Consider the following 18190-nt stretch of genomic DNA (forward strand, 5'->3'; position numbering starts at 1 on the left):
CAAAAACCAGCAACTCAATTTAAAAATAGGCAAAAGATCTGAACAGACACCCCACCAAAGAAGATATACAAATGGCAGGTAAGCATATGACAATATCCTCAACATCACTAGTTATTAGGGAGTTGCAATTTAAAACAATGAAATACCACCACACACCTATTAGAATGCTAAAATTCAAAACACTGACAACCTCAATGTTGATAAAGATATGGAGCAATAGGAAGTCTTATTCACTGCTAATGAGAATGCAAAACAGTACTGTCACTCTGAAGACCCTTTGGCAGTTTCTTGCAAAGTTAAGCATACTTTGAGCATAAAATTTGGTAGTCAGAGTCTTTGGTATTTACCTATATTAAGTGAAAAACATATGTCCACACAAAATCCTTCCCATGGATTTTATAGAAGCTTTATTCAACTGGAAATTACCCACAATGTCCTTCAATCAGTGAGTGGATAAACAAACTGAGTATAGTTGAGCCTTAAACAACACAGGTTTGAACGTCACTGATCCACTTATATGTAGATTTTTAAAAATACATACACTACAGTACCTTAACTGTATTTTCTCTTCCTTAGGACTTTCTTAATAACATTTTCTTTTCTCTTACTATATTACGTATCATAATACATATAACATCCAAATTTTGTGTTGACTGTTTACATTGTTTGTGAGGCTTCTAGTAAGCAGTATGCTATTAGTAGTTAAGTTTTGGAGTAATCAAAAATTATATACAGTTTTTTGAATGTTGGGGAAGTTGGCTTTCCAACTCCCATATTGTTCACAGGTCAGTTGTCCATTCATACAATGAGATATCATTCTTCAACAAAATGAACTATCAAAGCACAAAAAGACATGAAGGAACAGCAAATGCATATTGCTAAGTGATAGAAGCCAATCTGAAAAGGCTATATTCTGTATGATTCCAGCCACACAACGTTTGGAAAGAGAGTAAAAAGATCAGTGGTTGCCGGAATTTTGGGGAATGAGACAGGGAGGGATGGGTAGGTGAAGCATAGGGAATTTTACAGCAGTGAAATTATTCTGTATGATACCATAATGGTGGATAGATGGTGTTATACATTTTCATAACTCATAGAATGTACAACAGCAAGAGTGAACATTAGTGTAAACTGTGTGCTTTACTTAATAAAAATTTTTTTAAATAAAGCAAGAAAGAAAAAAGGGAGAGAATAAGAAGGGAAAAAAAGGCAAGCTGGAATAAAGCCACGAAGGCAATGGCCAGAGGCATCAATGCTGACCACATACATTTCTGGGCATTAGCTTAGTGACTCTCATTACCTTTGCTCAATTAACTATTACTATGTAATAATTTTTTTCATATATTCCCTTTCCTGTTCATAAATCTTTATACAACTCTTCTGCAAATTAATCTTAACCCACCTCTGAATCAATCCCTGTGTCAACAAATCAGATGATGAGGCAGATTATCCTTTATTATAAAGACTTAATGATCTCTTACTTAATTAACCTATATTTTTCATAAATAATGATTTATCTATTGGCTCCCTTAAAAAAAAGAAATGTACAGACAGACTCAAGAGGCATATATATGTGCATGACATAAACACACATGCACAAATGCATATACCTGATAAATACAAGTGGGCTGCTTTTTACTATCAGACCCTAACTAAACTTGACAACACAGTCACTAGAGAAGTCTACACAAGGAACAGGAAAGGTATGAAACTCCTAAAACTTCAAAATATAGAAATCAAAAAGAGACAGATGACAAGTCAGTAATCATGACATGATTATCATAAACATGCTGAAAAATAAATGGAAAATCTCGGTAGGGAAAGACTACATTCTTTGGAGTTTTCAAGGAAGCATCTAGCCCTTGGACTTAATTCTCAGGTTAATGGGCCTCCAAATAATTGAATAAACAATAAATGGCTCAGGGAGAATTAAGGGAGAGGCATGATTTTACACAACCCATCCAGAGAACGGAGGAAGGGGAAGAGGGAGTTAAGGATGAAAGTGAAAGGATTAATATTCAGTCTTATTTTTATTGCAAACATCGACAGGAAGATAATGAATTCTGGGCCTGGCTCCTGAGATGCAGGTTACCTCCATCCAGGAGAGGGAGGCATGAATAATTAATAATCCACTTCAAAGTTCACAACCCCCATCTCCTCCCCAAGGTAGTCATCAAGAGACGCAACAGCCAGCTAATGGGAGGATTGCTTAGTACATCTCATGCAAATCAAAGCTCCTCTGCCTCAAGGTTTGCTCTCCTCTGCCAATTCAGGAAGGAGCTTGTTCCCTGAACTCCGGGAGAGAACATTTAGCCCCTTTCAACCACAAATCAGCCACCCAGTCTTCGCTTCTTGAAAGGTTCAAAACATTGTAGGGGTCTGGCCATCAATCAGTGATTGTGTTTTTTCCTCAGCCTCCTTGTAGCAGGAATGTTATTTTTGCTGAAGAACCAAATCTGTTACCCAGACTACAGATCTCAATATATGCAAGGACCCAGTTTTTCTGTTCAACTAAATCCAAGGAAGACAGTCATTGTTTTTTAGGGGAGACATCTTAAGAGCCAGCTTTCTTCTTTAATGACTAAGTAAATATCAGGCTAAATGCATTTGGTTATTTTTGATGTATCATAGAAGTTCTTGTACCAACCCCAATATCAGGGTTTCAGACTTGGATGTTCATAGAAGTTGTTTTAGAAAATTCATTAAAAATGGAGGCTCAGTCAGAGAAAGACAGTTATAGTATGTTTTCACTCATATGTGGAACTTGAGAAGCTTAACAGAAGACCATGGGGGAAGGGAATGGGGAAAAATAGTTACAGAGAGGGAGGGAGGCAAACCATAAGAGACTCTTAAATACAGAGAACAAACTGAGAGTTGATGGGGGGTTGAGGGGGAGGGGAAAACGGGTGATGGGCATTGAGGAGGGCTCTTGTTGGGATGACGACTTGATGTTGTATATAAGCAATGAGTCATGGGAATCTACCCCCCAAAATCAAGAGCACACTGTATACACTGTATGTTAGCCAACTTGACAATAAATTATAAATAAATAAATAAATAAATAAATAAGCATTTTTTTAAATGGAGGCTCCTGGACTTCGCTCCTGGAAGTTCTTGATTAAGTGAGTCTTAGGTGGGGCTGAAGAATCTGTATTATTACTAAAAAAAGCTTAAGTTACAATGATACAGAAATTGTTGAACTAGATCTTAAGAAACACCAAGGAGCACACAATTGGCAGTTACACAGTTAGTATCCATAAACTAAATATTTTCACTTTTGATTCTTTTTTATCAAACCTCAACTGTGAATGCCATGTGTAATAGATCTGGGGCACTGAATTGAAACCCATGCACAGCATAAACAAAGTTGGCTTGCGGAAGCAAGCCAATAAGCTTATTCTCTTTGAAATGATTCTCACAAAATGGCTTCCCCTTCCATACCCCCAAAAAGGAAAAAATATCTTCTCTAGAAAATGGTCATTAAATGAACGAGAAATTAACATTGTTTAGAAACATTGCATGATGGAAGAATGATCCAAAGCAATCACAAAACTCATGGAAGCACCTGTATACGATTCTCAGTATTGTTCAGTGATAAATATCGAATAAGGAAATTTGTGCATACACACACACACACACACACACACACACACCCATACACGTTCATATGTGCTCATATTCAGCCACTAAAAAAAACCCCAAAAAAACAAAAAACAAAACACAACAAAACCAAAACCCAAAAAACAACAGCAAAAATACTCATTAAAAAGCTTAAGCTCCTCATCTACAAAATAAGTTATAGGACTAACTTCCCTGTGGCACAAATATCTATGACTTCATTTGCCAAAAACTTGGCTGAACTTTATTGCAGTGCCTGTGATAGTGTTATTCATTTTACCTTAATACTAAAAAAGCACTGACATTTTTTTTAAATCTGAGCTCTTTCTCCTTAATGGTTTTCTTTTCTGTTTATGTTTCTAAACTGCCCGTCTGCATTTAGATAGGACTCATCTATGGTATATGTGAGTATGTGTCTTATATACCTATATTAGTCAGCTTTCCAAAAGTAAGCAGTTGGAACATTCAAAGAGGGTGTCTTGTATGAGTTGAATAAACACACCATTTTAAAGTTTATTTTTATTTTATTTTGAAGAGTGATTCTAGAAGGAAAAAAATTGGAAAAACTTCCAGCACAGTTCCCCTTATATCTTCCATAGAAGTTAATGGCAGTCCAACATGAGGTTTCTGTGAATTGGATTCCCACTGGCTTAGCAATCCTCCTAGACACCTCTGAATTCACTAGCCTATTGAAGGTTAGGCTTAATGTTCATTTTGCCTTACGAAGGTTATTTTATCTCATGGCAGATCACATCAGGCTTGGGACTTGGCCGCTTTCCCTTGATTTCTACAAAGCAGCCCTCGCATGAGGCCTGTGTGAGCAGAGCAGACTTTACTACATGGTTGGGGAAGTAGGGAGGTTTTGACCACAACGTGCAACAAATGCTGAATTTCATGTTCTCCAAAGACTCTCACTCCTTCCCACCTGTTTACACTTCAGTTTCTCCTCATGGTTTTGGCCCCTTCTCCCATTGATCATCAGTTCTAAATAAAGATCCATCTTAAAAGGTAGTTGAAGGAAACTTAGAAATCACCTAGTCCTCAGGCCCCTGCTTCTCATTGAACTCCCTGCATCTCACATTTCCCCTTATCACTCTGTCCTATAACTTCTTTAATTACCATCTTGCTGATGCTCTGGGTTCCAGAAGCTTTTTTGAGGACTGAGTCATTATCACATCTAAATCTCCAGAGTATGCCATCATATTTTAATAAAGTAGGCACTCAGTTAATATCTTTTGAATAAATGTGTGACCTTCCGAGATATGACATACCCACATATCCATGAGCACGCATGCATGCACACACACACACACACACACACACCCTTTCATCATGTACAAGATTATAAAAACTGAGGCTCTGAGAAGAGAAGGTAACATACCTCAGAACCCCAGAACAAAATCCAGGTATCCTACCTCCTCAGATTAATATTCTCCATAATGATCTGCTACTTCAGCTGTTTACATGTAAATGTGTTTAAAGAATTTCCTTATCCTAGCTCTGCTATAAAACATCTTTACAGCTTTTTCCCAACAAATCATATTTAAGAGGAACAAGTTATAGAAAGAAATTTTCTGCTGATGGAAAAATTTCCTACACCAACGTCCTAGTATTTTCAACATGTGTAAATTCACTGTATTTACAATATTAATTAATATTGAGAACTCTCAGTAGGATCAATCCTTGGTATTGGTACTAAACCAGAAAGGAAAGAAATTAACATGTGTTGTTGGCTATTTTGGCCTCCAAGGACAGTTTATCTCTAACGTTCAGCCTAATACTCTGTGCTCGAGGCTTTTCTCTGCTTAAGGCAGAAAAAAAAAATCACTTGCAGATGGTATGTTTTGTTTTCCTAATGAAAATCTATGAAGGAAGTTTTTTAAACATTTCAAAACATCTCTGCAAATCTGTTAACTTTTTGTAGATTATCTCTTCTTTCATCAGAGAATGCTGCTTATGATTTCATTATCACTGATCATTCTTCCATGATTCATTAATTACTTTCACATCCAAAATGAACTGAATATTTTTATTCAACTCTTCATGCTATTTAAAACCTGACAAAGTGAAAACACAGTATCACCTTCTGGAAGTCTCTGTGCCTCCAGGTTGACTGCGTTTCCAGGTACTCCCTGGGTGCTACCAATAGTACAAAGAGAAATTTGCCAACATCCTGCACACCCTTCCTCCCCATAACACATTCTGAAACGCCTCTTCTACCCATAGCTTTCCATTACCTACTCATTTTGTATGACTTTTGTGGACAACATAAAAAAGTAACTTGTTTTGTTTTGATTTGCTTTTTAAGTTTATTTATTTTGAGATAGAGAAAAAGAGTGCATGGCAGGGGAAGGGCAGAGAGAGAGGGAGAGAATCCCAAGCAGGCTCCGCACTGCCAGTGCAGAACCCAATGCAAGGCTCGAACCCATGAACCGTGAAATCATGACCTAAGCCAAAAACCAAGAATCAGATGCTTAACTGACTGAGCCACCCAGGTGCCCCAAAAGTAATGTCTTTATGATGGTCATTTCAGGAATCATTCTTCATATAGCCAACTGAGTTATTTGTACAAGTTCTCCACCGGTTTATATTTGACAGTGTAAAAACAGCTGTTAGCTACTTATTTGGTCATATCTGTTAACTTTTTCTTCCTTTTATCTCATCTTATATGTAAAGAAATGATTCAGATATTTTAGGCTTGTTCCCAAACTTACTAATCAAAATCTGTGAGACAGGAGGCAGGTAATCTGAATGCTAGATTTGGAAACACCCCAGCAAGTCCTAAAATGAATCCATGTAACCACCAGGATTAATTGTGAAATATTTAGTGTGTATGCATTAATGTATTTTTTTTCTGGACAAAAAGTGTTTTTTCCTTTTTAAATTCTCAGAGTCCTTGGGACACCTGGGTGGCTCAGTCGGTTAAGCGTCCTGCTTCGGCTCAGGTCATGATCTCACGGCTGGTGGGTTTGAGCCCAGCATCGGGCTATGTGCTGACAGCTAGCTCAGAGCCTGGAGCTGGTCTTCAAATTCTGTGTCTCCCTCTCTCTCTGACCCTCCCCTGCTCATGCTGTCTCTCCCTCTCTCTCTCTCTCTTTCTCTCTCTCTCTCAAAAATAAATAAAAACATTAAGAATTTTTTTGAAATTCTTAAAGTCTTCTTTAAGAATGGAATACACACAACTCTTTTACTGAAAGATTTAGAGTATTTTAGAATCTCAAGTCTCTTGACATGAGATAAAAATAGAATCATATTTCTTAAATTCTGTTCTGCTTATTAAGAAGTATAGTTCCAGAGCTCCTGAGTCTAAAAAAATCATAATAGAATGGTTCCTACTTTACACCAAAAAAAGTATTTCTAGATATTCCTATGCTTGTACACCTTCCTTTACCGACTCACCCAACAAACTCCTCTAGTATCATTTATACCTTCTATATCATTATCTGCTATAGAGCATATAATCCCTTCCATAGCCACCTTTCTCTCATAATTTACTCTAAATAACCATACGCAGTTAAATAAGTTGGCCATGTCCAAGGGCATAGGACAAGAAGTCCTAAGATTCCATGCATCCACCCAGAAGAGGTTGCCTTTTTTCTAATTCATATAAAAGTGGCACATGGGCTAGCAGCAGCCCTCTTTTTCCCACTTTTTTTTTCTTCTTGCTAGAAAGAATAGCATATGCAGATCCCAAAATAGGAAGTTGTACATAACTTGTCCCCTTTCATCTCATAACTTTGCTCCTTCTTAGGTCTTCTAAAGAGTAGAAATGTAAATCTGCATCTATGCACGGACCACAATAAAGACAAGTCAGAGTTGAGATAATAACAACAATCTTCCTACTTAATAGTCAGATTCTACAGTATTTTGTGACTCTTGATAAGTATTTTATAATTTTCTATTTGATTGCATTTCCTCACCTGCGAAACTAGAGACTTCGCTCATTGGACAATTGGAAATTGAGAGAACCTCAAGAGATAATATACAAGGAATATTTTGTAAAGTCATACAATGATGCAAATATAAAATGGAACTAATATTTATCAATGATTATTATTAAAGTTTACTGTTGGCAAAAAGAATAATGCTTAAGACTGAGAATAAATTCATGACTCTGAGTTCAAAGACCTTACAAGTCAGTGAAGGACCTAAGATAATCTATACAAATAATTTACCATAGATTAGAGTGGAATATCAAGTTCCAATTGGGTTGAGTGAACAATAGAAGCAAAAATAAATTCAGTCATTTGGCATAGTCCAATAAAGCCTATGGAAGGTAGGTGGTAAGCTATACTTTAAAAGATGGTTACAAGTTGAATAGAAGGGAAATCCTGAGAAATGCTACTTTTTTAAATATTTATTTATTTTGAGAGAGAGAGAGAGCATGCATGTGTGCATGTGAGGAGGTGAGGGGCAGAGAAAGAGGTCAATAGAGAATCTGAAGCAGGCTCTGTGCTGTTGGTGCAGAACCCAATATGGGACTCGATTCCACAACCCTGAGATCATGACCTGAGCCAAAATCAAGAGTAGGACACTCAACTGTCTGAATCACCAAAAATGTTCCTTTTAATTAACACTCTTTTTTCTAAGTTCTTCTAAGGAACATTGCAATTTTAATAACTTCTAAGCCTCCCAGGCAAAGCCATTAGAAGTATAGCATAATGAAATAATTAATAATAGTCAGATCAGGATTAATAAGATAAAGGCCATTGGGGGAAATGAAAGGTCACATTAGCTTAGAACTTCACTTTTTGTGTAAGAGTGCCCATTGCCTCGTCATTTCTACCTTGCTCATGGTAAAGGGTTCATCTAAAAGTTTGGCCTAAATATAATCTAGTTGGTAAAAGACATATTTTCTAAGTGCATATGTGCCTTTGGGCATGGAATACTGAGATTTGTCTCCCAATTTTAAGTGCTCTTTGAGAGGGGCTCTCCTGAGGGAGATACTCTCTGGAGAGATTCTTTTTCTCATGCAGTTTTCAATTTATTTCTCAGGTCAGTTTATGCTCATGTTTATGAGGTCCGACTTGAAAACTGGCTTGTTAAACCTAGGCTTTCTACCATCAGAGCCTAATTCAGGTGATTTAGGCCAAAAACAAAGCATCTTTCCATTCATGTAGGTGTGGAGAATACTGAAGAATTTGAAAAATTCCCATAACCCCACAAAATTCATATAACACAAGTCAGACTACAACATTCCTCCATCCTGAATGAATGGATGAATAAATTGATAAAGCAGAGATAAAATTATGAGAGCATTTAAACAAACCTCAAGTTTAAACCTTAGAGTTACAAAATCAAACTTTCATTAGTATTGGCAACAACAGCAGTGGGCCCACCATTTGTTGAGTGCTTCCTGTATATCAGGTGCTTATGTATTTGCACTCAGAAATGAATCTTCATCACAACAACACTTTGTGGTAAGTTCCATTATTATACCTATTTTAAAGTTGGAGAAACTGAGGTTCAGTAACATGTCAAAGGTCACACAGCATCAAAATAGCCAGACTAGAATCCAGAACCAAATCTATCAAATGCCAGAGCTGAGCTCTTAATATCTGTAGAATTTTTTCTATCCCTACCACTTATTCAGTCTTCACAGTTCAATTTCTGGAGATGGACAAAAAAATAACAAAAAACAAGGACTTGACCTGTTGGGGGATGGAACAGAGATTAGGAACTTGAATTGTAAACTTAGGTAGATATATAAGATAATTAGATTATATGCGATGGAAGAAACTATAACTTTTGTGCACATTTTCTGCACAGCATGTCATGCTGTTAGTTTCAACCCAAGTTTGAATTACATGTTCTTCCAGCTTCTCCAGGTGCCATTACTGATGGCTGCCATCAGTAATAATCATACCTACAAATTTTAATAAATTCGCAGACTCCACGGGGTCTACACCTGATTACTGTTTAGTAAGAAGGAAAAGTGCCTAGAGATCATGGCCCAATCATCCCCACAGTCACATGGTCATATCACTTGGTAGCCTGGATTATCCCTACTGCGTGCAGTGGAAACATCTATTGTCATAAATGAACTATTTCTAGGCAGTAAAAGAAACTTTAATAATTTATCTTGGTGATGGTCATGGAGGGGGGCACTTGTGGGGAGAAACATTGGGTGTTATATGGAAACCAATTTGGCAATAAACTATTATAAAAAAATAAAACAAAAAAGTAACTTATCTTGGCGCTATCCTATAGGTTTATGTTCTAGAAGCTTCAGTCTAATACTTTCATTTATTGCTTACTTCCTTGATCTAATCACTTTATTTATCCACAAATAATTGAACCAGGTATTTTTCTAGTGAAAGGAAATTTCATCCAAAGTTCAACTAAATTAACTTGGAATAGTATCTAACCAAGTGAGCTTCTGTTTTCTCGGTGGTAAAACAAAATAGAATATAACAAATTAAAAAAGGAGGAGACATAATAAAAAAAATCTGTCCAGATGTTTTTACTCCATTTTGAAGTGATTACATCAAAACTGGAGGAGGACAATATGGAAGTGTTAGCTGTTACGTTAAGGAAATGCAGACACTCTCATGCAAAGGAAGACTTTTATTAACTATTTTCCAAAATTCTGTGGGACTGGGTGACAACATTTCCATTTTGCCTGGAATCATATTTTCCCCATTGCCTGTAGCCAATGAATACCAAACAAGTTCACTACCAGATAATTTGATATAAGCACGCAGAATAGTGCCTGCAGTTTGCTGTGATGCTGAAACGTATTCTCTTCCCTAACTCATAATTTTTTTAAGTGCTGTTTTTATTGTAATGTACAGGGTACAACACAGTGTTTCTATTACTGCTGAATTCATAGCCTCTACTAAACATATCTAGACAGAGCAGGTAAGAGAATAAAATCAGTTCAAGGAAAAAGATTATTTAAGGCTGGAGATTTTGAAAAACAGAAAAAATAGTTAAGCATTTTTTCATAAAAAGATTATTTTCCTGTAAGTCATTGTCGATTTATTGTCATAAATTACTGTTTGCCTGTATCTTCATCAATAAAATGCCATTGTTATTTCCATTATTGTTAGCAAACACCTAATTATAAACCAGATTATTTACCCTACATAATTTTATCAGCCCACTTTGTTTTATTATGTTTTATGTCTTTATTTTAGTTTGAGAGAGAGAGAAAGACAGAGAGTGGATGGGGAAAGGGCACAGAGAGAGAGGGAGACAGAATCTGAAGCAGGCTCCCGGCTCTGAGCTGTCAGCACAGAGTCCAACGTATGGCTCAAACACATGAACCATGAGATCATGACCTGAGCCGAAGTCGGACGCTTAAACGACTTGAGCCACTCAGGCGCCCCAGTCAACCCACTTTAGAGATAAAGAATTCTGTGCCAACAAGCCAGTGCTTAACACCAGATCTGTCTGACTTTGAAGCCTGAGTTCATTTCTTTGTGCTACGTTATGTCCTAAGAATACTACTGTTTACAACAATTGGTGAGAATACTTCATTATGAAATTAATAGTATTTGGCTAGTTATATAATTTTAAGTTTGCTACATTCCTGAGGATGAAACTTTTTTTATTCTTCAGGATTCAATTTTGATGGGAGTATATTTCAGAAATTACAGTATATATGGAGGAAAATTATTATACAAAAATCTGATTTACAAACTTTTGAATTAAGAAATATACATTTATCATTGACTTTTATTTTTCTATGATATATCAACATGCAAAATGAAGACTGTCTTTTAAAGATGGGCTGCCTGGTGGGGTGCCTGAGTATCTCAGTCAGTTGAGCATCCAACTTTGGCTCAGGTCATGATGGAGTGTGGGTTCAAGCCCCACGTCAGTATCTGTGCTTACAGCTCAGAGCCTGAATGGAGCCTGCTTTGAATTCTGTGTCTCCCTCTCTCTGTGTCCTTCCCTTGCTCACACTCTGTCTCTCTTTATCTCTCAAAAACAAACATTAAAAAAAATTAAAGATGTGTTGCATGGTGAGAATTTCATAAGTCTTGGGATAATGCAATCTTGTCCTTGCCTGAAACTATCTCTGTAGTTAGATCAGGGTGAAATAGAAAAAAAAAAATAGATTTCTTTCATGAACAATATATGTTTCATCAAAAGAACAGAGAAAAAGAGCTCTAAATGTTGGGTTTTCTGCTTTCCTGAGATGTTTAAGATTATCAGAGGATGACAGGTTCTGAAGTTTTTATTCTGAAGTTTAACCTTCTAACATATTCTTACACCATACCACACTCCAGACATTTGAGGGATATAGGTGAGAGAAATAATGTTTATTGATCACCCTCTATATGGAACAGAGCTAAACTTTTATGTATATCTCCTTGTATGATCCTCACAAGTTTTCTTATCAGTTTACAGAAAAACATGGCACACCTCTCTACCACAACTTACAGAGAAGTTGATCCTCTGGAAATAGACTAGAAGAGAGGGATCCTTACAAAACAAGCACAACTATCCTCATCCCAATGGCCAGGCCTTCCCTGCAAGGATGATAGATAACAAGATTCTAGCCAAAGGAATCCAAATCCTCCAGTCTCAAAGGAATGTCTAAAGATGTCTTATCCTGTTGCCATTCAGCAAGCAATTAGTCTAACTGCCTTTGTTCAGAGTCAGTGTTCTACAAACAGCCCTCAGTTATGACTTGCCTTTTCAGATTTGTCTGCTGGAGGGTGGAAAACAGGCTGCTGTGGAACCATTGAAGATTCCCATCTTGGGCAGAATTTTACTTTTTAATTACAAATCAATATACTGGCATTCTGAATGTGGACCGGTTTACTAAGCTTGTCTCTCTGTAGGGAGAAAATGGACTGGACAGAAAGACATGCCTTCCAGTCAATGGGAGAGTTAGATCACACATGGGAAATTGACAAGTCATCGTTGTGATTCTATGTATCAATCGTGTATCTTGGTTCATGTGAATGCATCTCTAAGAGGGATGTGATCACTAAGAATTGCATTCTGAGACAACAACCTGCAAGCTAAGCCCTAGACCTTGGTATATTCACTGAGAATTTCCTGTGACTACTGAAACAGGTTACCACAAACCTGATGGCTTAAAACAATTATTTATTCTCCTGCAGTTCCAGAGGTCAGAAGTCTGGAATCAGATTCACTGTGCCAAAGTCAAGATAGCATCAGAGTCATGCTCCCCCGGGGGCTCTAGGAGGGAATCTGTTTCTTCACTTTTTCGTGCTTCCAGAGCTCCATTCTTTGCATGTTTTGACTCTTGGCCTCTTTCTCTATTTTCAAAGCCAGTAGGGGCAGCTTCCTGACTCAGTGGTCACATTGCCTTATTCTTTTGTGTTACATTTCTCTCTGCCTCCCTCTTACAAGGACACTTGTGTGATGTCATTTATGTCCCTCTCAGATAATCTCTTTATCACAAGACATTTAATTCAATCACATCTCTTTTTACATCTAAGGTAATATTTACAAATTCCAGTATTCCCAAAACCTGGACATCTTTGGGAGCCATTATTCGGTCTACCACATCATCTTTTGAAGACTTTTCAAGCATACACCTTGCTGTGTTTGTTGGATGGATACTTGAACACTTCCTTAGAAATTCTACAACCATCATATACCAATCAAGATTCCATCAAAAACTAGGTTCACCACAGATGGTTCAAATGAATGTATGGAGAACAAGATTAAGGCAATAAACAAGACACGTGAGGCACTCAGAGATTAGCAACCATGGGAATCCTTTACTTGACTTCCTCGGATTGTTAGGCACAAAGGGAAAATGTTACTGAAGCTGGTGAGAATAGGAGCCAGAGAAGAATCCACGTGGCAAGAGCTGTAGTCATGACAGGACATAGCCACTTCTAGGACTCATGTCAAAAGTAGTGACGGAGTGAGGAAGAAGTACCTGGACTTCTCCGCCCCCCCCACTGGTCTCCATCATTGGCCAATCCCAACCTGCCCTCAGCCAGCAGCAGAGCTCAAGGAAGGCAGTCACTGGCATCAGTCTCTGAGGCAAAGGGAAAGAAAGAGAGAGGTGGAAAATGCATACAGACTTGGAAGGTGGGGAAGGATACATATTACCCCTATATTACCTGTAAAAAAAAATGAGTTTCAGAAAAATGAGGAAACCAAAGTAATACAATATGTAGTTGACCTAAACTTTGATCCTCCATCTGTCTGAGACTTGGAAATTCTTTCTTCTTTCACATTTTTCAAATTTCTCTCACAGCTTGCTACTTTATAGCATTTGGAGTCTACGTTTGCTTCATTTTGTACATCTGCCTCTGAATTGCTTAACAACAGTCAAGCGGTAAGGAGTCATTTCTGATTTTCATAACCATTCAATATACAAAATTATATTATCTTCTCATTTATAATCTCAAATTGGTTTGAGTGTCCCTCCTGCTGTGCCTCTCCCCCAGCATTGCTTCCTTAGCCGGAAGGAAAAAAGTCCTTGATTGTGTTCAATTATTCATCCTCACAGCAAACTCGAAATCAAGAATAATTAAATTCAATATTTCCCACCCCCGATTCTATGCTCGAAATAGTTTTAGGTTTCTTCTGGGATGGGTTTCGGTTTCTAAGAATGTTCTTGCACGCTCACCAGTTTGAGAGTATTGATTTGTATGTAGGGTTTACAAACATCCATTATCCATTAAGTCCCTGCCTGATTTCCAGACTTTACATTCTTCCAGAAAAGTCACTTTAACCTGGAGCTTTCTCCAGGCAGGGTTGATGCACTGGGCATGATCTCCTACTGAGCATCTCCCTCTTCTTGTTTAAACTGAACTCACTTCTTATCTGCTCACTGGAGCACCCTCCCCATCTTTCCAGAAACATCCTTGGCTCCGGACTGCTGTCTTACACATCCCCACTCATCACCATTCCAGAAAGTATGTGTTGAGTGGCACTGCATCTGCCACTTCGGAAATTAGAACCTGGCTCCAAATCCCATGCACCGTTAACCAAACGCATTTCCCCTTGCCCTTCTCCTGACACTGCCTTGTAGCCAGAAACTCCCAGAAGAGAAGTGCAGAGCATCAATCAATAGCTTCTCTAAACAGAAGATGCCATTGGCAAGGGGGTAGCACTCAGCCACCACAGTGAACCGCAGGCCTCTGGTTAAGACACCCGCTCTAGCCTGATTGATTTGCCTGTCCACACTGCATGTAAAGAAGCTCCCTACCCTCCTTCTTGTGCTGCTTCATACTGCTCACAGAACGGAGGGCCCTTGAAAAGGAAAGCAGTGCTCCAGTCCGGGAGAACTAAGAAGGAATTACCGACAGCTGATTGTTCTCCTTGAATTCGGGTTCTGTAATCAATTAGGAGAGATTTTCTAAAAATGGCAATTGGAAATGAAAAATCCCCATTAGGCCACACTAACCAAATTCCTGGTAGCCTTCGTTATTAAAGAGAGCTAGCTCCTAAAGATCTGTTTGTACAACTTGATCAGTCAAGCTTTGGATCGTGCTGGTGTTATTCGGACACCAGGGACCTGTAGGCCACAGTCAAATGAACCTTACAGCATTTTACATACAGCCAAATTCTGTAATAGGAAGTTGGATTGTAGGTCTGGTGAATTTACTTAAGATTTCCCCAACACGGGAAACATTCAAGGTAATTTCATTTTCTGAGGTCCAGGTGTATATAAAATATGTACATAGATATGTCATACCTAACACATGCATAATGTATACACACATAAATGGCAAAGCACAGTTTACAAAGTTGTAAAAGCTTATAATATGTAAACAGGATGTATATTTTTATTTTATATATGGCATATCTGTTTAGGTATGTTTACTGTATATTTACCACTTATTAACATAGTATATATTATGTTGATTTGTATTATGACAATGCAATATTATGTTTACTATATGTCAGGCATGGGATCAGCCACTGTGAGAGGGAAAGATAATAACTGGTATTTACAACCTAATATGTCCAAATTTTTTATATGTCATTAAGCTTCCCCCAAAACTCTGCAGTATGCATACCATTAGCCCCATTTTGCAGAAGAAATTAACACTTATAAAAGTCAAGTAACTTGCCCTAGTTTGTGCCACTAGCGATAGCAGAGCTGGGTTGAGAACCATAGGATTTGTTCATGGACAGGGGGACAAAGAAGCATCTCCTGCCATCCAGGCTCCTGCCATCCAATAAGGTATAATAAAACTGTAGAAATAAGTCATCTATAGGTAAAAGTTCAGGTGATAATAAAAAAGCACATAGAAAATGTTCTGGGTGATAAAAATAATTAATTACAAAAAAATTGTATAAACAGTAAGTACTTGGAGTTCAGCAAAGAGAGGGAGAGAGAGAGAGCTAGCTTGCTTTCTTTCAATTGCTTGCAGCCATGCTGTCTGAAATCCTCTGCCTTATTTGCTTCCTTCCTAGGTGTTTATACCCACCACAGACCTCTGGGCAATTGTTCTTCCCCATCATCTTGCCATTTACGCAAGTTTATTATATACTTAGCCTCTGATGGTTCCTAAGAACTCTATACTTCCAACTTGCCAGAGACCATATTTTCTTTCATTTCACTGAACTCTTTCCAACAGTCATATCTTTCTGAAGCCATGCCTCTTCACCAAAAAGAGGAGCACATCAGTTCAAATGAAGCCAAGAGTGGCCTGCAAGAAACTCCCCAAGTTCTACTTCTCCCTTCTGCACATCATAAGTAGGGAATTTAATCACAGAAATATTTCTCAGGGAGAGCAGAGCTAAGAGTGCACAAGCTACTTGCCAATCACTGATAGATAAAAGACATGGTCAGAGGAACTAGCTTTAGTAAGAGGAGACACTGAAACTTGACAATAGCCTGAAGAGAGTTTAGGAAGCCCTTCAGTCATTTAAATCATGGCTATTTTTTAAAGTAGTATTTCAGTTAGCTGCTGGCTTCATCTTAGAGGAATATGTAGCTCCTACACAGGTTAGAATGGAAATCAATCCAGCACTACCTGTCTTATAAAAGAAAGAAAGAGGGGTGCCTGGGTGGCTCAGTTGGTTAAACATCTGACTTCCACTCCAATCTTATGACCTGAAGGTTCATGGGTTCAAGCCCCATGTTGGAGTTTGTGCTGACAGCCCAGAGCGTGGAGCCTGCTTCAGATTCTCTCTCCCTTTCTCTCTGCCCCTCCCCCTTTCATGGTCTGTCTCTCAAAAATGAATAAACTTTAGAAAGAAAGAAGGAAGGAAGAAAAAAAGATCTTCTTATAATTAGAAAAAAATTATCTTGCTACATTTCTGCTATTAAAAATTTACTTAGACCCTATCTTCTTTCAAATCAGGGTTTCAGCATGTAAATCCACCAATGTAAGGATGTGTAGATATTATGACTGAACATTAAATAGAGCTCTGAGTTTCTTAGTAGCCTAAAAAAAGGGAAAAAAGTGTTCAGAGATTTACACTGTCATTTTTTGATAATAAAGGAGCCAATATCTTCATGAATGACTTTTTGCTGCCTCTGTAGTATAAGGCACTTACTGTGTGAAAGATGCTCCTCATTCTCTAATTTAATCATCATAATAGCACTAACTAGTACTTATTCTGTGCCAAGCACTGTTTGAAGTGAATATTAAACCAATTTAATATTCCTAATAACTTTGGATGCAGGCAGTATTATCCTTATTTTACAGATGAGTAAATCAATATACAGATTGTTAAATGATTTTTCCAAGGCCACATAACTAGTAAGTAGTATTACTTGTACTCCTCAAACCTAAGCCTGGTCCCAGGATTCAAATTCTTAGCCATGAGGCTATACTGGCCCTCAATTTAATCTTCTATAGTGGAGTACTAGGAAGCAAGAGGATGGAGTTCTCAAATGAAGATCACTAAGACAGGAATTTCCAGACTTTGGGTTCAAATCTAGTACTAACCAGTGTCAAAGCTTACATCTGTCCCACTGCGTTCCTCCATGGTCCCCAGAAGGGTGGTAACCCATGGGTCTTTATGAAGAGGGTAGTCAAAAATTCAGGTTATATGCTCCACAGGGGTTCTTGTATTGACTCCTGATAAACATTAAAGGTATCACATTAAAACTTCACTAATTAACGACTTATTTTCTGGTGATCTAATTTGAATCCAAAAATTTACTTAGTCCTAAAGAAATAATTGAAAAGAAAATCCCTTATAAGCTTTTGAGACAACATTTTTTTCCTACTGTTTTGGTAGAAACTGGATATTCGCTGGGAAACGAAGACTCACATTCTATGGCTATCTGAGGCAACAGATAAAATATTCACATTCTCTTAGGAGAATTGAGGATGTTGATCTGAAGTTCTAAGAGACTATCAGAATGCACAGTTGAGCTACAAAGTGACCTATAAGGAAATCAGATTAATTAGAATAAGGAGGTAATTTGGACAAAGATATTTGCTACTCACCAAAAACCCATGTATTATCCATGTTTCCAAGGTTCTCTCAGTTAAGGGAGGCCAAATGATAAGTTCTGGCCACTGGGCCATAAGTCGAAGTAGTATGTGTCATTTCCAGGCCAGAGCATAGAAGAGCCAATGGTGTGTTTTTTGCTTTGCTTTGACAATGCTGGTGGTTCATGTTCAGATGATGAAAAACAAGCTTTTGGAGAATCCCATTAGCC

This window comes from Suricata suricatta, chromosome 9 (assembly GCF_006229205.1).
Source record: "Suricata suricatta isolate VVHF042 chromosome 9, meerkat_22Aug2017_6uvM2_HiC, whole genome shotgun sequence".
NCBI lineage: Eukaryota > Metazoa > Chordata > Mammalia > Carnivora > Herpestidae > Suricata > Suricata suricatta.